Source organism: Chiloscyllium plagiosum, unplaced genomic scaffold, assembly GCF_037043375.1.
Source record: "Chiloscyllium plagiosum isolate Xiang-an unplaced genomic scaffold, Cpla_swu_hap1 HiC_scaffold_12, whole genome shotgun sequence".
NCBI classification, from domain to species: Eukaryota; Metazoa; Chordata; class Chondrichthyes; order Orectolobiformes; family Hemiscylliidae; genus Chiloscyllium; species Chiloscyllium plagiosum.
This window is the reverse complement of record NW_028270150.1, coordinates 73,101,071-73,125,854: the sequence shown is the minus strand read 5'-3', so window position 1 is coordinate 73,125,854 and position 24,784 is coordinate 73,101,071. Positions and strand designations below refer to the sequence as shown.

At 41.4% G+C, this 24,784-nt stretch overlaps 1 protein-coding gene across 3 annotated transcripts in view; it reads right to left on the bottom strand.

The window, feature by feature from the left end:
- tiam1a (TIAM Rac1 associated GEF 1a) overlaps nucleotides 1–17,749 on the bottom strand; it is a 333,343-nt gene extending 315,594 nt beyond the window's left edge. For all 3 annotated transcript variants that reach the window (XM_043700703.2, XM_043700702.2, XM_043700705.2), the window contains exon 1: nucleotides 17,457–17,749. The gene's annotated coding sequence lies outside the window, so the exon portion shown is untranslated. The remainder of the gene's footprint in view (nucleotides 1–17,456) is intronic.
- Between the last annotated feature and the right edge of the window lie 7,035 nt (nucleotides 17,750–24,784).

Here is a 24,784-nt window from a genome sequence, read left to right as displayed (position 1 = left end):
AGTGTACCTGGACTTTCAGAAAGCTTTTGATAAAGTCCCACATAGGAGGTTAGTGAGCGAAATTAGGGCGCATGGTATTGGGGGCAAAGTACTAACTTGGATTGAAAGTTGGTTGGCTGATAGGAAACAAAGAGCAGTGATAAACGGCTCCATTTCAGAATGGCAGGCAGTGACCAGTGGGGTTCCACAAGGATCAGTATTGGGACCGCAGCTTTTTACAATATATGTTAATGATATAGAAGATGGTATTAGTAATAACATTAGCAAATTTGCTGATGATACTAAGCTGGGTGGCAGGGTGAAATGTGATGAGGATTAGGAGATGACAGGGTGACCTGGACAAGTTAGGTGAGTGGTCAGATGCATGGCAGATGCAGTTTAATGTGGATAAATATATGGTTATCCACTTTGGTGGTAAGAACAGGAAGGCAGATTACTACCTAAATGGAATCAATTCAGGTAAAGGGGCAGTACAAAGAGATCTGGGGGTTCTTGTACACCAGTCAATGAAGGTAAGCATGCAGGTACAGCAGATAGTGAAGGCGGCTAATAGCATGCTGGCCTTCATAACAAGAGGGATTGAGTATAGAAGCAAAGAGGTTCTTCTGCAGCTGTACACGGCCCTGGTGAGACCACACCTGGAGTACTGTGTGCAGTTCTGGTCTTCATATTTGAGGAAAAACATTCTGGCTATTGAGGGAGTGCAGCGTAGACTCACGAGGTCAATTCCTGGAATGGCGGGATTACCTTACACTGAAAGACTGGAGCGACTGGGCTTGTATACCCTTGAGTTTAGAAGGCTGAGAGGGGATCTGATTGAGACATATAAGATTATTAAAGGATTGGACACTCTGGAGGCAGGAAACATGTTTCCGCTGATGGGTGAGTGCCGAACCAGAGGACACAGCTTAAAAATAAGGGGTAGACCATTTAGGACAGAGATGAGGAGAAACTTCTTCACCCAGAGAGTGGTGGCTGTGTGGAATGCTCAGCCCCAGAGGGCAGTGGAGGCCCAGTCTCTGGATTCATTTAAGAAAGAGTTGGATAGAGCTCCAAGGACAATGGAATCAAGGGTTATGGAGATAAGGCAGGAACAGGATACTGATTAAGGATGATCAGCCATGATCATATTGAATGGTGGTGCAGGCTCGAACGGCAGAATGGCCTACTCCTGCACCTATTGTCTGTTGTCTATCACTATTTACTGTGGAAAAGGATATGGAGGATATAGACTGTAGGGAAATAGATGGTGACATCTTGCAAAATGTCCAGATTACAGAGGAGGAATTGCTGGATGTCTTGAAACAGTTAAAGGTGGATAAATCCCCAGGAACTGATCAGGTGTACCCGAGTACCTCGATAGTCACAGGTGAGGTGCCGGAAGACTGGAGGTTGGCAAATGTGATGCCACTGTTCAAGAAGGGCGGTAAAGATAAGCCAGGGAACTATACACCGGTGAGCCTGACCTCAGTGGTGGGCAAGTTGTTGGAGGGAATCCTGAGGGACAGGATGTACATGTATTTGGAAAGGCAAGGACTCATTAGGGATAGTCAACATGGCTTTGTGCATGGGAAATCATGTCTCACAAACTTGATTGAGTTTTTTGAAGTAACAAAGAAGATTGATGAGGGCTGAGCAGTAGATGTGATCTATATGGACTTCAGTAAGGCGTTCGACAAGGTTCCCCATGGAAGACTGATTAGGTTAGATCTCATGGAATACAGGGAGAACTAGCCATTTGGATACAGAACAGGCTCGAAGGTAGAAGACAGAGGGTGGTGGAGGGTAGTTTTTCAGACTGGAGGCCTGTGACCAGTGGAGTGCCACAAGGATCGGTGCTGGGCCCTCTACTTTTTGTCATTTACATAAATGATTTTGATGTGAGCATAAGAGGTACAGTTAGTAAGTTTGCAGATGACACCAAAATTGGAGGTGTAGTGGACAGCGAAGAGGGTTACCTCAGATTACAACAGGATCTGGACCAGATGGGCTGAGAAGTAGCAGATGGAGTTTAATTCAGATAAATGTGAGGTGCTGCATTTTGGGAAAGCAAATCTTAGCAGGACTTATACACTTAATGGTAAGGTCCTAGAGAGTGTTGCTGAACAAAGAGACCTTGGAGTGCAGGTTCACAGCTCCTTGAGGGTGGAGTCGCAAGTAGATAGGATAGTGAAGGTGACGTTTGGTATGCTTTCCTTTATTGGTCAGAGTGTTGAGTACAGGAGTTGGGAGGTCATGTTGCGGCTGTACAGGACATTGGAATATTGCGTGCAATTCTGGTCTCCTTCCTATCGGAAAGATGTTGCGAAACTTGAAAGTGTTCAGAAAACATTTACAAGGATGTTGCCAGGGTTGGAGGATCTGAGCTACAGGGAGAGGCTGAACAGGCTGGGGCTGTTTTCCCTGGAGTGTCGGAGGCTGAGGGGGACCTTATAGAGGTTTACAAAATTATGAGGGGCATGAATAGGATAAATAGGCAAAGTCTTTTCCCTGGGATCGGGGAGTCCAGAACTAGAAGGCATAGGTTTAGGGTGAGAGGGGAAAGATATACAAGAGACCCAAGGGACAACCTTTTCACGCAGAGAGTGGTATGTGTATGGAATGAGCTGCCAGAGGATGTGGTGGAGGCTGGTACAATTGCAACATTTAAGAGGCATTTGGATGGGTATATGAATATGAAAGGTTTGGAGGGATATGGGCCAGGCACTGGCAGGTGGGACTAGATTGGGTTGGGATATCTGGTCGGCACGGACAGGTTGGACTGAAGGGTCTGTTTCATGCTGTACATCTCTCTGACTCTGTAATTTCAATCTACGCATGACCATAACTAAACGATCACAGGTTTTGTTTTCCAAGTTCAAGGGAACTACTCATGAAATGTTTGATAAGTAATTGTTCTTTAAACCAAAAAAAATCAATAGAATCATGTATCAATCAACACAAAACAACAAATTAAAACTCTACCAAAATATATTTCACTTTATATAGCTGTGTTGTGCACTAACGCAAATAAGTAAGAGATCATTAAAAACTTGCTGGAGGGAGAGGCAATTTACCAATCTTCAATTTCCCCAAAGGAATGAAAATAAAAAAAACTTCTGAAGTTATCTGATCAAGACCAGGTGTTGCTGCATGCTAAAAGATAGGCAGAGGTGGGAAACAAGAGAAATTATTTCGACCTTCAGATTTAATCCTCACCATAAAAAAACAGGCTTTTGGAATGCTGCTCATGGATTGGCTGGGAACACATATGCTCAAGTCAGAGAGATTGTTTTATGATGAGAAACAATTAACAATGGATGCTGAATACTTGAAACAAAAACAGAAATTGCTGTAGATAGTCAGCAGATCTGGCAGCATCCGTGGGCAGAAGGTGATTCTGAAGAAGAGTTAACGTATTTGAAATGTTAATTCTGCTTTCTCTCCACAGATGTCACCAAACCTGCTGAAATTTCACCACCAATTTCTGTTTTTATTTCAGATAAATTTTTAGTTAACCTGTTCAGAAAAAGTATTATACAGTTCTGGAAAAGGTGAATGCAAATCCTGGCCTCATGGCCCACAGATAGGGACACGACCACTGTATCAAACAAACTCCTATACCTAACCCTTAGGCCAGCACAGTGGATGTGGTTACCACTGTACCTCACAGCACCAGGGTCTCAGGTTCAATTCCATGTTCACATGGGTTCCTCCGAATGCTCCAGTTTCCTCCCACAGTCCAAAGGTGTGCAAGTTAGGTGGATTGGATACTCAAATTGTCCATCCTGTCTTGGGATGTGCAGGCTAGGTGGATTCACCACAGTTAATGTGGTGTTACAGGGATAGGATGGGAGAGCCGAGTTTGGGTGGGATGCTCTTCAGAAAGTCAGTGCAGACTCAATAGGTCTAATGACTTCTTTCCACATTGTAGGGATTCTATGATTGTACGCCCCCGAAGGTTGTGGATTCGAGCTGTACTTCACTACATTAACACAAAGTCAAAGTGCAGAAATCAAACTCCAGTGTAGGACCAAGGAAGTGGTGTCAGAGATGTCATCTTTCTGATGAAGTGTTAAAACTAAGGTCCTGGTTACCTCTCAGATGTACATAGAAGACTATATGCTACAATGGGCTGCCATATTTCCTGCACAGGGGTCGTACTCCAAAAGTATTTCAGTTGTAACAGGCTTTGAGATGTCTGGCAGTTGTGAAAGTCTCATGTAATTGCAATTTTTTTTTCTCTCTCTAACATACAGCCCTAGGTTTCCTAAGTCCAAGTCATGCCTGATTGGAAGGATACAAATTAACTACCAAAATCTCCTTTGAGAGCTTAGTTACATTAACCATCTTATGCTAAATGTGTTCAGATCTTTCAGAACACATGAATTTCATTTCTAAATCAATATATAAGGACATTCGCAAGTAGTTTAGAAGTGATTGGTGTTGGTAACAAGACAAAGCAATTAGAAAGAGTTTTCTATGTCTAAGTTGCAATTGTATGCTGTTGATGTCAAATCTGCACGGTCATACTAAATTACATGCACTACATGTTACAGTACTGCAATTACAGGAAAATTGACCATGCAATTATAAGTCCAAATTGTAGATCATTAATTTTAACACTGCAAGTTAAACATGACCAGTCAGAGAGCAGGAGTATTGATGGAACAAAAAGCACCATTGAATCTGAAGATTTTAAATTACGCAGTGCTGTAATTTGCATCAGCAGGTCATGCTCTAAAGAGGGCACAGTGATCTTGCCAAGAGAGAGAACGTAAGATTACCAGTCACATCTCTCATTCTTTCTGCATAGCTCTATAGCATTCAAACTCACTTCCATACAATTATTCCTACCTCTTGGATTTGTCTATCAGCCAAGAGGTTTTCATTGAATGTCATTCTAAAAGGTGCTGTTGTCCTCATAACTGTATCTCCTTTTAATTACACATGTTTCTCTGTCACAATGGGCATCGTGGTAAACTAACTGGTGGAAAGGATTGAAAGACTTTGCCTATGAACAGGAACAGATTATTCAGCCCACTGAGTCTGTCCCACCATTCAATTTGATCATGGCAGATTAACACTTCAATACTTTTTAATCTGCCGCATCCCATTAAAACTGTATGCCACTGGTCATCAGAAATTTATAAACCTCTACTTTAAACATATTCATACACTGAGCTTCCAGAGACTTCTGTTGTAGAGAATTCCAAATGTTCATAACCCTCTGAATAAAATAATTTTGCCTCATTATGGACTCAAATGGCATGCCCCTTGATCTTTTTCGGTTGTGTCCCAGTTTCCTGATTCAGAGGATGCATCTTACGGCTTCGACCTGTTTTTCCTTTTAAGTATTTTCTAAGCTTCAGTGAGATCACTTGTCATTCTTTGAAATTACTTAGAATACAGTTCGTCCCATCTCTGTTCATAGGACAGTCCACCATCCTAGGAAAAGGTCTGGTGAACCTTATTGCATTTCTCCTGAGATAAAGAGACTAAAACTAAACATAGTACTCCAGGTGTGGTCTAACCAACACCTATGCAACTGAAGCAAGAATCACCACTCAGGTAGGTGTTCATTCACTTTCACATTCCTTGTTTATAACAGAAGATGAGCAGCAGACAAGGAGGTCTAGCCATTATATAAAGACTCAGCCCATAAAAGAGACAGTTACTAACAATCACAAGTCAAAGAATAGTCAACATCACAAGTGCCAGAGCTGGAACCCTATCACAAATGAGTTTGTTTGCATCTTCCTTACTAGTTCTTTTATTACTTAACTCTTAAGTCTCTCACACTAATTCCTTGAACATAACAACCTGATATAATATAATGATCTGGTAAATGCTTGCCATTAAAACTATAGCTTAATTGTTGACCCTTTCCCCTTTTCAAAGTACAATATAAAATTTGGATGCTAGTGCAGGGAGATTAATTATTAAGGCTTTCATCATCATTGCAAAAATCACTTGCTGACATTATGCCAATCACGAAAGAAAATGATGCACCAACATTTATTTAGGATGTTGAGTTTATGTAGAGTGGAATGGGCAATTTTCAAAGTGTAAGAGAGCTGGAGCAGGTAGAGGTGATAAGGAAGAACAAGAGTAGAGGTAATTGTAGGGCTTATACCCTAGATCTGTTAAAGTGGGCAGCATGACAAAGTCCACTGATTTCACAAATGGGATGAATACACTGCTGTTAATCATGGAGTAGCTGCAGATATTTTCTAATCAATCTGTTCAGTGATGTGATTATATACCTTTGGAGCAGATGAGACTCAAAACCAGGCCTTGTGATTCAGAAGTATGCATACTACCATTGTGCCAAATGAGCTGTAGGGAATGGGTGTACATTTGCCAAAATGAACAACTCAGCTTCCACTGCAGGATTCCAGCACCAGGGCACATGAGCATCCCTTGGCAAAGCTGAAATGAGAACTTATGCCAACTCCAACCTTCTCCAGTGGACACCTAATTAATCAGTCCAGTGATCTCCTACAGTCTATTATCCAAAACAGAGGTAAAAGTTCTGAACTGCAACCAAACAGCAGAGTCATGCAATAGGAATTGAAAATGCTTTTGTGTCAAGAGCGATTGCCATCTGGACCTGTCCAGCCCAATGCACCTCAGAAAGCAGGCTGGCACGGCCATTGCAGCAGATACAGATTTTTAGAGTTTGCCGTCTTCAGAGAGCAAGCATGAGATCTGAGAGGTTGACAACCACAATTACCTCAGGAGCCCCTAAGTGAGCCTCAGTAAACCTCTGCCTACCATATTACACCTATTGATCAACACCTCAGAACCAGGAATTGGTTTAAGAACTCTTTAAACAGGCACTTAGATGCATATTGAGGTGATAAGTTCTTTGAAAATCTATCCCAAAGCCATTAAAACCAGATTATTTGCAGTCTTTGCATGTAAATTGTATTGCTGTCTCTTACTGTTGCACAGAGAGATTCCTCATTTCTGAGCAGATTTTTGGAAATGAGATTGAAGAATTGAAATAGAGATTGGAAGTCAATGTAGCTGAACACACATCACTCCTCAAAGACTCACTATTGAACAGCTCTGACTACAGATAATTGCTTTCCCACCATACTCTACGCCAGTGTCTTCTCCATGCTGATAGCCCTGCTGTCATGTTAGCAGCATGTGTGGTCTTTTTCTGCAAAGCTAAATTATGCAGCAGTGAAAACATAATAATCAAATAGGACACTCCTTCAAGTCCACGTTAGAGGATGCCATCAGGCCTATCAATTCATCTCACTTGGTCTTTCAGGAAGTCAATGAGTTGCTCAAAGAAAACTATAGGTCAGCCACTGTTAGCAATATGGTTTGGATGCCTAAAAAGAGTCATAAGCCAGATTGTAAAGTGCTTCAAAGAGCCACATTTTTATGCAGAGAAAAGCAGAGAGGTAAAATGTATAACCATATAACACAAATGCACTAAGGCAGCCGCCAGGAAAAGACAGCACCCATCTGCATGCTCCAGTGCTGGTCATCACATAACAGCTGAAACTAATATGTTTCCTAATTCATGAAGCCAACAACAGGGAAAAATAGCAACTGAAGATCCTGACAACTGAGGGAATTCTGCAATCTGTGCAAATACACAATCCATTACATTAGTTCTGGACGTCCTATGGAAGTGGAAAACTGCTTGCACTGACAAACAAGACACTAATTGTTGATTTAATTCAAACGTTGTCCTGACAATATAGAAGCCAAGGGAAATGCACTACCAGTTGACTGTTACATGCAGTACTGCATAAGCTGGAATAGTTAGTTGCAGGTCTTCTTGCGAGATGCTACAATTTGTCATGAGTTAACTTTTTACAATTTTTGCATCTCAAACCTTCAGGTTAGTTATTTCTGAGAACAGATTAAGGCATTGCCTCAGGTGAAAGTTTCTAAATTTGTAGAGCTCATTACTAAGTATTTTAGTGATCAAGGTTTTCATTAGTTAGAGATCAGTGGATTGATCATCATGGCAAGGCAACAAGAACCCCATTCCATGTCAAATCTCTAGGATCCTTCACGTATCCTAGATAACCACATGCATATGCTCATGAAACACTACTATTTGTTCCCATTCAAGCTCAAGAGTCTGGAAAACACAGTGGTTAGCACTGCTGTCTCACAGTGCCAGGGACCCGGGTTCGATTGCAGCCTCGGGAGACTGTCTGCGTGGAGTTTACACATTCAAAAATGTCAAAATAATGATTACGCCAGACTGGAAGCCAACTTAAGTCAGTGAGCCCTAGCTTGATGGATTAACCTGCCAATAGTGTCTTCCATAGCTTTACTTGTAATGATGGACATAGCAGTAGCCAAATTGACACTTTAATGATGCTCAGTGTCCTACATCTAACCCAGGACACAAATTTGGAATTAATAATGGCTCATCCTTGACAAAATCAGACTGAAAAACATATTTCCCTTGGCTTCTACATTGTCAAGACAATGTTTGAATTAAATCAACAATTGGTGTCTTGTTTGTCAGTGCAAGCAGTTTTCTCACTTCCATAGGATGGCCAGAACTAAAGTAATGGATTGTGTATTTGCACAGATTGCAGAATTCCCAAAACCAAGTGAGAAATAGAGCTGCTACCTTTCAGCTGTGCCACTGAATACATTTGAGCCCTATTGGGTGGGAGAAGGGAAATAAATTTTCTCATTTTGCTCATGGAAATTTTACCCTGCAGCTGAACATCCTTAAAAGTTGTGCAAACTCCGGAAGTCACAAATACTTGAACAAATCACAGCTGTGATATCTTGGGAGAGGAAATTAGAACAGCAGGAACAACAAGCATAAAACAATTTGAGAAGTGCTCTTGTGGCACAGTGGTAGTGTCCCTCCCTCTGAAACAGGAAGCCTGGATTCAAGTCCCACTTTTTCCAGACATGTGCAATAATAACCCTGAACAGACAGGAGAACATGTGAAGTCAAGTTTCTCTGGAGTACAATCAAAATTTGTTATTTGAAACAGTTGAAAAATAATTGCACATCACAGATGAATAATAAATGCACATACATGCCATCATCTCCAGCTTTCCATTACAGATGAGCAATAAATCCTGGCCTTGTCAGTGACATTCACATCCCATGAATGAATAAATAAAAAGTGCATTCATGCAAAATTCATTTACATTTCAGGAGATTACAAGTGGCCATTTCCACCACCTCAAGCAGGATGCCACCAATAAGCACATTTTCCCCCGAACGTCTTTGGCAGCATTCCACAACGACCATTCACTCCAGGACATCCTGGTTCACTCTTCCTCTGACCTCAAGTTTCAGTTGCCTGCTATTTCAACATATCACTGTGTTCCCATGCCAGTATTTCTGTCTCAGGCCTGCTATAGGGTTCCAATGGTGCTGAAAACAGGCTGGACGAACAAACCTCAAGTTCTGCTTGGAGACCTTATAACCTACAGAACTCACCTTCGAGTTTAACAATTTTAGAGCATTAACACCTCCTTCAATGTCTATTCCCACCCTCACACCCCAGGTTGAGTTATGTTGCCTTCAGCACAGCCAACTCATCCTGGAGTTACTTATAGCTCCCATTATCACCCACCCAGTTTCTCTTAGTGTTACAGAATCAGAGAGATATACGGCACGGAAACAGACCCTTCAGTCCAACTCATCCATGCCAACCAGATATCCTAAATTAATCTAGTCCCTTTTGCCAGCACTTGGTACATATCCCTTTGAGCCCTTTCTATTCATATACCCATGCAGATGCCTTTTAAATGTTGTAATTGTACCAGCCTCCACCACTTCCTCTGGCAGCTCATTCCATACATGCACCACCCTTTGCGTGAAACGGTCATCCCTTAAGTCTCTTATAAATCTTTCTCCTCTCACCCTCTAAACCTATGCCCTTTAGTTCTGGATTGCACCAATCCAGGGAAAAGATCTTGTCTATTTACCCTTTCAATGCCCCTCGGGATTTTCAATAGTCCCTTTTCCTTTCCTGACAATTCCTGCTATCAATTCTGAAGAAGGGTCAGTTGACTTGAAATGTTAAGTTTATTTTCTTTCCACAGATGCTGCTAGAACCTGCTGAGTTTCTCCAGCAATTTCTGCTTTTGTTTCTTTCAAGTTAACTCCCCATTCTAATACCAAACCAGACTATTTACCCCCAAGATGAGCATCTGCCCATGTATTCACATTATCACATCTGTAACAGCACTGTCTCAGTTCATCTGCTGCCGAAATCCTAAATAATTTGTTACATTATTTCACTATTGCAATGTACTCCTGACTGGATTCTCATAGTCTCCCCTCTAAGTTTCAGGTCATTCAAAACTCCGTTGCCCCAACTCACCTTGAACCAAGTCCCATTCACCCATCATTGCCTGCACTGATCAACGCTGGCTCACAGTTGAACAGTTAAAGTTGATTTTAAAATTCTCATCTTTGTTTCAAACCCTTTCATCTTAGATAACATCCACATCAATCTTCACTTGCCAACCACACTTATCCCTGATTCATGTTGGCTCCCAGCCCACACAGCTTGCATTTAAATCCATCCATAATTTTAACCCTTTGCAATTGTAACCTGCTCCAAGAACCAAAATCCTAGCCTCTTAAATTTCAATTCACTGCTCGTGCTTTCTTCTGAATCGTCTCCAAAGAATTGCATTCTACGCAAGGAGTTAGTACAGCTCTTAAATCATCAACACAATCTGGTTGATTAGCTTGGTTGATTAAATATTAGAGGAGAAAGTGAGGTCTGCAGACGCTGGAGATCAAAGCTGAAACTTTATTGCTGGAACAGCACAGCAGGTCAGGCAGCATCCAGGGAACAGGAGATTCGACGTTTCGGGCACATGCCCTTCTTCAGGAATGAGCAGAGAGTGTTCAGCAGGAGAAGATAAAAGGTAGGGAGGAGGGACTTGGAGGAGGGGCGTTGGAAATGTGATAGGTGGAAAGAGGTCAAGGTGAGGGTGATAGGTCGGAGTAGGGTGGAGGCGGAGAGGTCAAGAAGAAGACTGCAGGTCAGGAAGGCGGTGCCGGGCTGGAGGGATTCGGCTGAGACAAGGTGGGGGGAGGGGGGATGAAGAAACTGGTGAAGTCCAAGTTCATCCCCTGTGGTTGGAAGGTTCCCAGTCGGAAGATAAGACGCTCCTCCTCCGACCGTCGCGTTGTTGTGGTTTGGCGGTGGATGAGTCCAATGACCTGCATATCCTCGGTGGAGTGGGAGGGGGAGTTGAAATGCTGTGCTACAGGGTGATTGGGTTGGTTCGTCCGGGTGGCCCAGAGGTGCTCTCTGAATCGCTCCGCAAGTAGGCGGCCTGTCTCCCCAATATAGAGGAGGCCACACCGGCTGCAGCGGATGCAGTAGATAATGTGGGTGGAGGTGCAGGTGAATCTGTGGCGGATATGGAAGTTTCCTTTGGGGCCTTGGAGAGAAGTGAGGGGGGAGGTGTGGGCGCAAGTGTTGCACCTCCTGCGGTTGCAAGGGAAGGTGCCGGGAGTGGAGGTTGGGTTGGTGGGGGGTATGGATCTAACAAGGGAGTCGCGGAGGGAGTGGTCTCTACGGAAAGCTGATAGAGGAGGGGAGGGAAATATATCCTTGGTGGTGGGGTCCGTTTGGAGGTGGCGGAAGTGACGGCGGATGATGCGCTGTACATGGAGATTGGTGGGGTGGTAGGTGAGGACCAGTGGGGTTCTGTCCTGGTGGCGGTTGGAGGGGCGGGGCTCAAGGGCAGAGGAGCGGGAAGTGGAGGAGATGCGGTGGAGGGCATCATCGATCACGTCGGGGGGGAAATTGCGGTCCTTGAAGAAGGAGGCCGTCTGTGTTGTGCGTATTTTGAACTGGTCCTCCTGGGAGCAGATGCGGCGGAGACGAAGGAATTGGGAGAATGGGATGGCGTTTTTACAGGGGGCGGGGTGGGAGGAGGTGTAGTCCAGGTAGCTGTGGGAGTCGGTCGGTTTGTAGTAGATGTCCGTGTTGATTCGGTCGTCTGAGATAGAAACAGAAAGGTCTAGGAAGGGGAGGGAGGAGTCCGAGACTGTCCAGGTGAATTTGAGGTCGGGGTGGAAGGTGTTAGTGTAGTGGATGAACTGTTCAACCTCCTCGTGGGAGCACGAGGTAGCGCCGATACAGTCATCAATGTAGCGGAGGAAAAGATGGGGGGTGGGGCCAGTGTAGTTGCGGAAGATGGATTGTTCCACATACCCTACGAAGAGGCAGGCATAGCTGGGGCCCATGCGGGTGCCCATGGCTACTCCTTTTGTTTGGAGAAAGTGGGAGGATTGGAAAGAAAAGTTGTTCAGGGTGAGGACCAGTTCAGTCAGTCGAAGGAGGGTGTCGGTGGAAGGGTACTGGGTGGTACGGCGGGAAAGGAAGAAGCGGAGTGCTTTGAGTCCTTCGTGATGGGGGATGGAGGTGTACAGGGACTGGATGTCCATGGTGAAGATGAGGCGTTGGGGACCGGGGAAGCGGAAATCCTGGAGGAGGTGGAGGGCGTGGGTGGTGTCACGGACGTAGGTGGGGAGTTCTTGGACTAATGGGGACAGGACCTATTTGTGAAACAGCTACATAAAGATTGAAAATTTCAATGAATGATTGATTAGTGGTCACACCAAATCATATTCCTTTTTAATGGTTAAGGAGGGAAATTCTTAAACTATCTTAGTCGTTAGCTGCTTTGTTTCAATACTCACTTATTTACACAATCTTCATTGGCTTTTCTTTAACACACAGAATGGCTCCGATTGGTCTATAAACTGGATGAAAATGCAGTGATCACATGAAATAGGGGCACAAGACCATTTGACCAATTGAGCCTGCTTTCTACTTAATTTGAACATAATTGATCATGGGTTTTAACTTTACTTTCCTGCCCACTCCATGTAACCTTCCATTTGGAGAGTCAAAAAATCTCCCTAACTCATACTTAAATGTTTCATTAAATCACAGTGGACACAAATATCGTGTGGATGTACTTAGCAATTTCTTTGCTAAAGATCAATTGAAACAGATTTGTTGGGTTTTGCCAAGTCTGAGAACTTTTGCATATTTGGTCTTTAAATGTAAACAGTGCAAGAATTAGAACTGGATTGAATTGGAAAAAAGCAAATTGTGAATTTGAAGAACTTGTCATTAATGTAATAATTATCTCATCTCCTCTTTTTGCTTTCATTATTGACATTCAGAGTAACCTTAAAAATGTATTTCTGGTTGAAAAGGGCAATATCATTTTACTACGGGAACTTGAAACTATTCCTGAGGAAGGCAGATAGTCACTTGTGCATTTCATATTCACGGAGCAACCCAATGACTCCAAACATTGGGCAGAGATCTCTTCATAAACAGACACAGTCCTAAATAATGGTATTCAAAAGTAGCTTTTCTTTCTGTTCTTTGCTACATACAATCAGTCCTGTAACAAACTGCAAGCAAATTTCTTCTCGAATCTGTCTGTTATGACAGTTTGCTGAAGTTTAGACACATGATATCCTCTAACAGAAACCTTCTTCTCATTAACAGAACGTCAGCTCCACGTAACCCACACCTGTACATGCTTATGTGAATAATATAAGAAAAAGAGACTCAGTGTCATGTATCTCTGTGCAAAAAGGACTAGACTAAGGGATATAAAAAGATTAGATTGTACATCTTGTGAAAAAAAGGTGATTTAGTATTATGTAAGGCTCATTTAAAGTTTTCTGCAATCTCTCCTTAACCCATTTGAAAATGACAAATCCTGATTTTGGACACTAATCACATGATGGGATATGAAGATAGCGTGGAAAGATTGTAACGTTCATGTTGATATTCAACCACAATCTAGAATGCTGGAGCAGGCCTGAGAGGCTGAATAGTCCATTCCTGCTCCTATCGTCTTATGACCTTATAGAGGTTTATAAAATTATGAGGGGGATGGTTAGGATAAATAGATAAAGTCTTTTCCCTGGGGTCAGGGAGTCCAGAACTAGAAGGCATAGGTTTCGGGTGAGAGGGGAAAGATATCCAACTGTCCAATCAAGTACGGGAGAAATAGAGCCATAACTTAAAAAAAAGGATGGCGACACACCAGACATATGATGATACTGTTCTCTCTGGGGCCAACATTTAAATTTAACCTCGATTAGTATCTATGGGGTAAAGTCTTGAATATTTTACGTTGCCTCAATCTGTCTCACAGCTATGATAACTCAGTACTAATTTATCACTTTCAGAGATTTAAATCATGAGGGAATTGGCAAAAAATGGTTTTATGGTTAAGTTTGAGCTATATTGTAAAAACATTTTTTCTCTTTACATCAATTTCATAATCTCCAAGATTTTGGAAAAAATACATGCATAACTCATATTTGTAACGGCGAAGGGTTCTGATTTCATCAGCTACATTTCTCAGTGCAGAGCGGTAGATGTGATCTATATGGACTCCAGTAAGACATTTGACAAGGTTCCCCATGGGAGACTAGTTAGCAAGGTTAGATCTCATGGAATACAGGGAGAACTAGCCATTTGGATACAGAATTGGCTCAAAAGGTGGAAGACAGGAGGTGGTAGCGGAGGGTTATTCCTCGGACTGGAGGCCTGTGACCAGTGGAGTCCACAAGGGTCGGTGCTGGGTCCACTACTTTTTGTCATTTACATAAATGATTTGGATGCGAGCATAAGAGGTACAGCTAGTAAGTTTGCAGATGACACCAAAATTAGAGGTGTAGTGGACAGCGAAGATGGTTACCTCAGATTTACAACAGGATCTTGACCAGATGGGCCAATGGGCTGAGAATTGGCAGATAGAGTTTAATTCAAATAAATGCGAGGTGCTGCATCTTGGGAAAGCAAATTTTAGCAGGACTTACAGAGTTAATGATAAGGTCCTAGGGAGTGTTGCCTAACAAAGAGACCTTGGAGTGCAGGTTCATTGCTCCTTGAAAATTGAGTCGCAGGGATAGGATAGTGGAGAGAGCTTTTGGTACGCTTTCCTTTATTGGTCAGAGTATTGAGTACAGGAGTTGGGAGGTCATGTTGCGGTTGTACAGGACATTGGTTAGGCCACTGTTGGAATATTGCGTGCAATTCTGGACTCCTTCCTATCGTAAAGATGTTGTGAAGCTTGAAAGGGTTCAGAAAAGACTTACAAGGTTGGAGGATTTGAGCTATAGGGAGAGGCTGAACAGGCTGGGGCTGTCTCCTTGGAGGCTGAGGGGTGACTTTATAGAAGATTACAAAATTATGAGGGGCATGGATAGGGTAAATAGGCAAAGTCTTTTCCCTGGGGTCGGGGAATCCAGAACTAGAGGGCATAGGTTTAGGGTGAGAGGGGAAAGATATATAAGAGACCTAAGGGGCAACGTTTTCACACAGAGGGTGGTATGGGTATGGAATGAGCTGCCAGAGGAAGTGGTGGAGGCTGGTACAATTGCAACATTTAAAAGGTATTTGGATGGGTATATGAATAGGAAGGGTTTGAAGGGCTATGGGCCAGGTGTTGGCAGGTGGGATGAGATTGGATTGGGATATCTGGTCGGCATGAACGGGTTGGACCAAAGGGTCTGTTTCCTTGCTATATATCTCTATGACTCTAAGATGAATCTCAGATGTTATATCTTTCTCTCTCCACAGATGCTGCCTGAACTGCAGAGTATTTCCAGCATTTCTGTTTATATTTCAGATTTCCAAGTATCTGTAGTATTTAGTTTTTCCACTGACTTTTCGAAGCTCAATGAAAACAGAAATTTACCTTTAATTCGGGGACTATTCTGAACTTGAATTGTAGAGATGGAAATATTCTTATTTTTACCATATATACTGCGGTGTTATTTGCTTTTATATATATATATAAAAGCATGATACCCTGTATTCCATAACATGTTCTGTACTTGTTTTTAAACAATGCTTTAACTTGATACATACAGAAGTTTTAACTGGCAACATTTACCTCTTGCATATTAACTTCAATTATTCCTGAAATTAATGCTTAAAGCACACTTCCTTTTCAATAATCTACAAGTCCCTACTTAGCTAATTAGATTCCCCACATTGTCACACAACGATGGCTGTGATTAGCGCCTCCTACAGCTTCTACCGACTAAATCATGACCCCATATTTCACTGCTTCAAAAATTTGAGAAGATACAATTTGAAGTTAGGCAGCAAACAAACAAAGCTTTTTTTTTAATATCAACTATCCATTTTACCATTTCATGAGTCTGGCGCAATAACCTGAAAGAATTGCAAATCATCAAGCCAAATCTATTCTATTCCACTTTAGATTTCATGCCCTTCATCTGTAATCATTGATGCTTCAATCGTAGTTAAAGCTGCAAGAAAGAAGTCACCTTTCCCGAATGTGATAATATTTCGCAACAACTCTTGAGGACTTGAGAGGCAGAAAAGATCTTCAATGTAAATGGTTAACATAAAGAAAGCTCGTCAGGTGGAGCCAAGCGCTATTTCAGGAAAAAAAACGGATTTTTTAAAAACAAGATACCAGACAACGAATTTCCCAATCAAGAATCAACAGGAATACTCACAACGAACGATCGCAATGGAAGTCAAATGATATAAAAAGTTTAATATGTGCAGAAACATTTTCGAACATTTGAATATCTTAAGTGCTCAATAAATTTACAAAATAAACTGCGGTTTTTAAAATATTAACGCAGAATTTAAAAAAGAAATGAAAATCAATGGATTAAACCGACAACGAACATGCAATAACTTATTGAATAAATCTGTCGTACAATGCTTCGATATACTAAGCAAAACCTTGGAAGTTGAATGCGTCTATATTCTACACAGCCCAATAATCAATACAAACACTGTGAGGAAATCATCTGCTTCTAAAAGGCATGTCAAGGGAAATAGCACGTCGCCATTCTCACAAAATGCTTAACGAAAATCCATTATTTTTACCACTTGCTCTCACTTTTCGTATAAAGTGTGGATCACCCATTAGACTAATTCCTAATCGCTACCTTATCGTGTGGAACAAAACATGAGATGAAGGAGGAATCGAGGGTGCAAGCATATACAAAAGCAAGACAAATAACCACAAGAAACGGTAGCGATGCTGTTGGACTTGTTTCCAAAACGCAAGAATCTACACCCCAAAGGGCAACCCCAGTTAGTTCACCGAGCGAATAATTTACCTGATCAGCACAAAGAAGACGACATGATAATAAATCAATTTATTCAATAAACAGAGAGGGACTCGATTGTCTTAAGAAACTGCAAGAACACAAAGAAACGTTCATTCCTGATTGTAACTAAAATTTGCCAAGAAAACCACCGAGCCTTGACAGATCCGTGAGAAATCGTAATGCAAGGACGACAGTGGACTTCTGAATCAACATTTCGAGGAATATTAGTAATTTTCAATTTCCAAAACTAAAATAGAAGCCAGTACTTCCCATTAAAAATGGCAGTAAATAAAGCAATTCAATACACAGAGGGGGAAAATTACGGATAAAGATAGTTTGGCGAAAATGCACACACCTCGGATGGTACGAAGCTGCTCCAGGTCTCTGAAGATGCAGTGAATGAGTGAGTGGAAACAGCGTGAGTGAAATGGACCTCAATATGTGGAGCCTGCAGGAGGGTGGCGACGGGCGTTCGAGCCTGGAGGAATCCCCTGAGTCTGATTCAGGACACAACACGGGATCGGGGGACTTTCATCCTCAACATTGGCGGCTCATCGCTTGCCGGAAAAGTCGCCATTCACGGAATGTGAATTCGTGCATCTGGACAAAATCGGAACGCCACATTTGCACGGAGCTCCGAATGGGTCACCATCACAACATGAGAGTCCGGGAAAGCACCGCCACCGCCGTCGCCATATTGTTTCCGAGGGCGCCGCGAGGGGGGCGGGACCGACAGGCAGCCAGGGCAACCGTCACCTCATTGGTCACCCTGCCCATCAGTCACAGCGGATTGCGGCCAATCGCCGATCGGCTGCGTGTGATGCCGCTGGTCTTCGTTGGAGCCCATTGCAAAGAGTGAGCGCGGCTCCTGCTGGAAGCGCTGGTGAACTCGAAATCAGGGCAATTCGCTGGCTGGCTTTCATAGAGGCGGAAAAAAAAACCCCTGCAGATGCTGGAATCCAAGGTAGGTACAAACAGGAGGCTGGAACAACGCGGCAAGCCAGGCAGCATCAGGAGGTGGAAAGGTCAACATTTCGGGAGTAAGATTAGTGCGTTGCTGGAAAAGCACAGCAGGTCAGGCAGCATCCGAGGAGCAGGAAAATCGACGTTCCGGGCAAAAGCCCTTCATCAGGAACTTGACTCTCATCTGCAGTACCCACTTCTGCCTGGTTGATTTCGGGTGGAACTCTCCTTTGGGACGAAGGTACCTCGGAACGAGTAAGTGGCTTGCTCTTACTAAATGGACCCAATTCTACCGTGAGATCCCTACTCCCAAAGCTGGCTCGGACGATCTATGGGACTTAGCAACAAGGGCAAAATTCTGGCCCGGCAGAGAATCCGAAATAAAACGGAAAGCAACGGGAATATTCAGCTTGTCGGGCGGCACCCGTGAAGAGAGAAGTGCAATTAATGTTTTAACTGGATGATTTTTGACAGACGTTATCACACCCGCGTTGGAAATGTAACTCGCAAGCAGGTAAATGGGATCCAGAATTTTCATGTCATTGTGAAGCTGCCCCAACTCGATGATCAATTCTGAAAACAAAGATCGTTTAATTGTTACGATTTTAGCGTACACTTTTATGAGTTTTAAAAATGTCATACGTTATTCCATAAGGTGCAACGTGAAGAAATAGTTATGAACCATCACAGTGCTCATTACTTGTTTGAGCGTCAGATCACGGCTTGTGACAGTTATGTACACACAATGATAGGTAATAAAGAAATTCTCGTTTTGCTACTGGTTACATTGTTAGCTCAACCTTGATTTTTTTTTTCTGTCTGGAGAGGGTTCATCATGGCATTACCAGATTGTAAATGTTTTCACACTACTTAAATAATTTGGTGAGCATGGAACTGAGGTGAGGTTTGCTCTTACTAAATGGACCCAAGTGAATTTTTTGAGATAAAATTCTTTGTCATAAGCTTATACCAAAGTGTTCTAATTTTGTACACTATGTACACTGAATGTACAAACAAATATACAGTACATCACATGGTCATGCTTTAGTGACATTCTGAGGTTAAACTGAGTCACAGAAGTTACAAGGGGCTTAATTTTAAATGGTTGAGTTAACTGCCCAATGTGAAGCTTTTATAATCCAGTCAATCAAAAGAAACTTCTCCATAGTTTGTTTCAGGGTAAACTATTCTTACCTTCCAGGGAGTCAGTTTAAGAGCATGGGTATAAATGTTTTCAGAAAATGCAATAGGTTACATGATCCTTCCATAGCTCCAGATGAAGTTTGTACATTAACTGTTCATGGCAACTTATATCCCAAAAATGTTTTACCCCCATCTTTGGAGAGTCAAATGTCACAGCTAGTTTCATGATCTAACGACCCAGCTACTGCTTGAGATACCTGCAAATCTGGAGTGAATCAGCAAATATGGTATTAAAAGTTGAAAGATGACCATGAAACCATTTTGAATTGTCAAAAAAAATGTAGTTCACAAACATCCTTTAGGGAAGCTATTGTGGTGGGGTTTGAATATGTCCCCAAAGCAACAGCCTTGGTTTCTGACTTACTAGTACAGTAACATTAACACTACACCACAACCTTCCCTTTTTCAGATACTGGAAATCTGCTGTCATTATCAATGACAACAAGTAAGTATTTACCGGTGTGTAAATATATGTACAAATCCACGGTTCTGGAAGTAATTCAGATATTTAGACTGAATTGTGAAAATCTGATTGTTTGACTGAAGTGGAGATCCCAAGTCTCTTTGCATTTCAGACTTCTGAACTTTCTCTCCATTTAGAAAATAGTCCATGCCTCTATTCTTCCGACCAAAGTTCGTGATCTCACACTTTGCCACATTTGTACTCCATCTGCCACTCCTGTGCCCACTCTCCTAACCTATCTAAATCCTTCTGCAGCCTCCCCACATGCTCAAAGCTACCTGTCCCTCTACCTATCTTTGTATCATCTGCAAGCCTAGCCAGCGTGTGTGTGTGAACTCTCTCAAGGGGAGGTCATGCCTGACAAATCTGCTAGAATTCTTTGAGGAAGTAACGAGTAGGTTAGACCAAGGAGAGCCAATGGATGCTATCTACCTGGACTTCAAGAATGCCTTTGACAAGGTGCCACATAGGAGGCTACTGTGTGAAATAAGGGCCCATGGTGTTAGAGGCTAGGTCATTGAGTACATTTAAGACTGAAGTAGATAGGTTCTTGAGTATCATGGGTTTTGGGGAGAAAGTGGGAGAATGGGGTTGAGAAACGTATCAGCCATGATTGAATGGCGGAGCAGACTCGATGGGCTGAATGGCCTAATTTCAGCCCCAAGCCCTGTGGTCTTATGGTCAAGCTGGGAATAATCTGAATGTGTTTCCTAACTCTCCATCTTGTGCAATTTCCAAAAGTTTCATGCCTGAAACAGTGTTTCACATTTTCACCCTATTTGTCATTTTTGTGAAGTTCTTGGAACAAAACAATAAGTTTCAGTGAGAAGCCTTCTGAATCAAAACTACAAAATGTTGTTAAAACATTGCTTCTTGTGTTCCCTTTTGAGACTCCTTTTGCTGGTACTTTTCTATCGATCACAGAGGCACCATTGATTTCTAGTTTACCTTTAGAAACCTCATGATACACCTTGAACATGTCAGAATTGCTGGACTGGAATACTGACTTGTAGTATCAGCAAGAGATCAAATGAAATAACAACCTGAATCTGTTTAGTAATTTTAATTCAAACATCATGAAATAAACCTAAATACTTCACTTGTAGACGCAAAGCTAGAAAGGGAGTGATGGGGAGCAGTCATTGAAATCTTTCTTTGTGGAGGTTTTATAATGTTCAAGAGGTTCAGGGAAGAAGTTTCTGAAAGTACAGCCACTAAGAGGAAAGGATGGAACAGACAATATTTTCAAATTAGAATAGTGCAATTTTCAGAGGCATTCACAAGTTAAGTGGAGTGTGCAGAGATACAGTGCAATATGGACACATTGATTCATCTATTCAATTACTGATATGCACACATGAAAGTGAGATTGGAAGATCAGTAAGGTGAGGTGATGTTACCTTATACATGGTCTGGGTAAAACAGTCTGAAACTTCTGTGGTCCCACTTGACTCTGAGATTAATTTACCCTCCACATTCTTAAATGAGACACAGTTCTGTTTTTGACCCGTTGTGCAGAATGTGTACTGAGAAATCCCCTGTTGTGTCCTCGATGTTCATATTATTTTCCTGAACATATTGGGAATAGATGAGCTTTTCTTATCAGATCAGAAATTATTAGTTTCCCTTCAATAACATCAGGATTCATTCAGTGTGCTCCAATTACTACTTTTTGCTTCAACTATTTCTACCCACTATGATTTGTTCCAGATATTTCTGGATTTATGATACTCCATGCTTCTTCATGAAGAGAAAGCAATAATAATTCTGTTAGGGATTACTTCTGCAACTTCCCAGAGTAATGCTAAAAAAATTTTTTAAACCACCAAATCAATTCTGCAAAAATGGAAAATCCTACCCTCTGTTTCAGACTTTGCTTGAAGTCCTTCAAAGTAGCTCTATTCCAAAAGTTATGTGTTCACACATAAAAGTCAACTTTACAAATCCAATTGCCTCTCATCTAATTTTAGCTGTAACATACTGTCTGTTGGATGGATTTTCTCACAAGCATTATTGGCAATAAATGTCTTGGGCTCCAGCTACCTAACATGTTTTTTCCTTCAGATTATGCAAAAGTGGAATTTTGCATAATAATATCATGTTTGCATTCTGGATGATAGCCTTTTACATGTACTGTATTTTGATATCACTTGGGTATTAACTGAGTAAAACCTTTTTTTCTACATTAATTCCATTACATCTTTAGGTTTGAATACTTCACATGTTTAGCCCAACATTGTCGAGGACTGGAACAAGCAAACATGACTTTTTTTAGCCTTTTGCAGCCCAATGCTGAGTTTTAAAGAAGCATAAGACAGAAATTGAACAGAAAAGTCATGCTTCTGTCGTCCAATTTACTTGAATATATCAAATTTCATTATGTAATAACATTTCTGTTTGAAGACTGAAGGATATATGCAAATCACAGGCATTTTCTTCTCAAAGATTTTGACGCCAGCACAGATTTGTATCATCTACAGGGCTTCCTGTCATCTTGTGAAAAGTAACATCCTTAACACCATTCCCTGTGGGACTTCATTTGTAAACTGTTTCCATGCAAATAACTACAACTAATGATAAGCCTGCAACTATGAAAATACAATCAATTCCCTAGTCAACACAGAATCTGCCCTATGGTCCCATTAGACTCAATTTTTTTCATAGCAGAGTTAAATAGTACTCTGTTGGGAGGCATCTTATCAAGAGATTTTTGAAATACCAAATGGTTCAGAATTTGCATCATGAGTAACATTGAAGCTAACAGCAAACTTGAAAATAATTTTTAAAGCCTGTGCATGTGCAGTTCACTGCAGAATTTCAGAAGTTGCAGTCCAATTTACTTTACTCCTCTATGAACTGAGCTATAGCTGTACTCCGCCTATGGATTCAGCAAGAAAATAAATGTCATTGCTTGAAGGTGCAATACTTATCCAGTTGTGTTTTGTTTTAATTCATTCATGGGATGCAGACATCACTGTTAAAGACAACATTTTCTGTCCATTCCAAAGTGCTGTTAGGATAGATAATAGTTTGATGCCTTCTAAAATCTTTAAAAAGTAATTCCATAAAGTACTTTCAAGCAGACAGTTCTCAGATTTTCACCCAACACAATGAAGAAAAGAAAATTACCTCCAAGCCAATTGTTGTGCAACTTTGAGGAGGAATTTGGAAGTGGAATTTCTGATGCCTTTTCCTTTCTTGGTGGTAGAGATTTGGGAGTTGCTATCAAAGAGTCCTTGCTGAATTCTGCAGTTCTTGTTTTAGATGCAGTATACTGTAGTCAGTATACCAGTGGTGCAGAGAATGAAGTATCGTGTGTTGATCGGGCAGCTAGAGCAGTTGTTTGGCAGCAATTCTGACTTGCGACTTAGGAAACTTTTAAGGCTCACTCCTGAATGCACTAATCCTAACATTTTATGCTATGTTTAATAGCTAACTTTCACACTATCATGACACATCCATCAATGGGGTTGGTGAGATATAATTTATTTTCAAGAACTCGTGCTCTTTGTATTTAATAAACCTGTCTGGTACAGTGTGATCACTAAAAGTTAAACCAAGCAAATTTCCTCCAATTGACATCCAAATCATGCATCTATGTTTTCTATGTATTTTTTATTTATAGGTACAAAATTAATTAACCTCTCTACAACCATCAGGAGTAATCCTAATGCAGCAAACGATTGACTGTTTGAACAGTCAAGTAATTTAGCATGGCTCCCATTGTGCTAGGAGAAAGTGAGGACTGTAGATGCTGGAGATCAGAGCTGAAAAATGTGTTGCTGGAAAAGCGCAGCAGGTCAGGCAGTATCCAAGGAGCAGGAGAATCGACGTTTCAGGAAGAAGGGCTTATGCCCGAAACGTCGATTCTCTTGCTCCTTGGATGCTGCCTGACCTGCTGCGCTTTTCCAGCACACATTTTTCAGCTCCCATTGTGCTAAGCAACTTTGCATGAATGCTATCTGGGCCAACAAGACAATTTGATTTAAGACCCCTTAGTTTTCTCAAGATCTATTTTAACATGTTTTTTTATCAATTATACTGCACTACTGACAACCAAGCAGTCTTCAAGAGTAAATATTGACCATTTAAAATGACATCTATGTTCTGGGAATTCATCTGAATCTCCTTGCCCTCTATATTTCTTTTAGCCCTCTGACTCAAAAAAACTAAAAAAAAAATTCATTCTTGATACTTCAAATATCTACAATTGTGTTTTTCTTTTAGTTAGTAAATTTAATTATTTAAAGCACGATTAACATTCTCACTTCACTATACTCATTTAAGAACATGTGAAATAAGGCTAATTCAATTCAATTTAATTATTTTAAACAAAAAGTATTTCTGCTTAAATCTGACAAGTTCTTTTATTTAATTAGTTAAAATTCACAGAGTGCTCCAAAAGCTAGTGCTTCCAAATAAACCTGATGGACTATAATCTGTTGTTGTGTGATTTTTAACTTTGTCCACCCCAATACAACACTGGCACTTCCACATTATATTTAATTAGTCACACACTTTGGTTTGGTTTTACCAAATGATTTTTTTACTTGACCATCAGTGGTTTCCTTGTGAATTAGAATGGTGTTAAAAATTCAGGTTTCCCTCTATTATTAACCTCACTCTGTAGTCTTTTGCTTTTTTTCAACTATTACGTCTTTCGAAATCCAAAAATGTGTGATGTGTTGATATGAAAATGTTCACATATGTGACCCTTTGGGTGGCAAGGTTCTTTGGAATACAGTGAAAGCTCTGCATCTTGTCCAACTGATATATTTTCTCCAAAGGAAAAAGTAATAATCGCTATTGTCATTTTGTGAACATTTTCCAGACTGCATAATGTAGAATGACCCTCTGGTAGCTTGCAGCATGAATTTGGAAACTTTTTTTTAAAGGATAAACTTCACCCATATACTCCACAAGCCCATAAAATCCACAAAGCTAGGTGGGATGGTGAGCTGTGAGAAGGATGCAAAGATGTTGAAACGTGACTTAGATAGGCTGAGTGAGTGGTCAATTGCATGGCAGATACAGTAAAATGTGGATAACTGTGA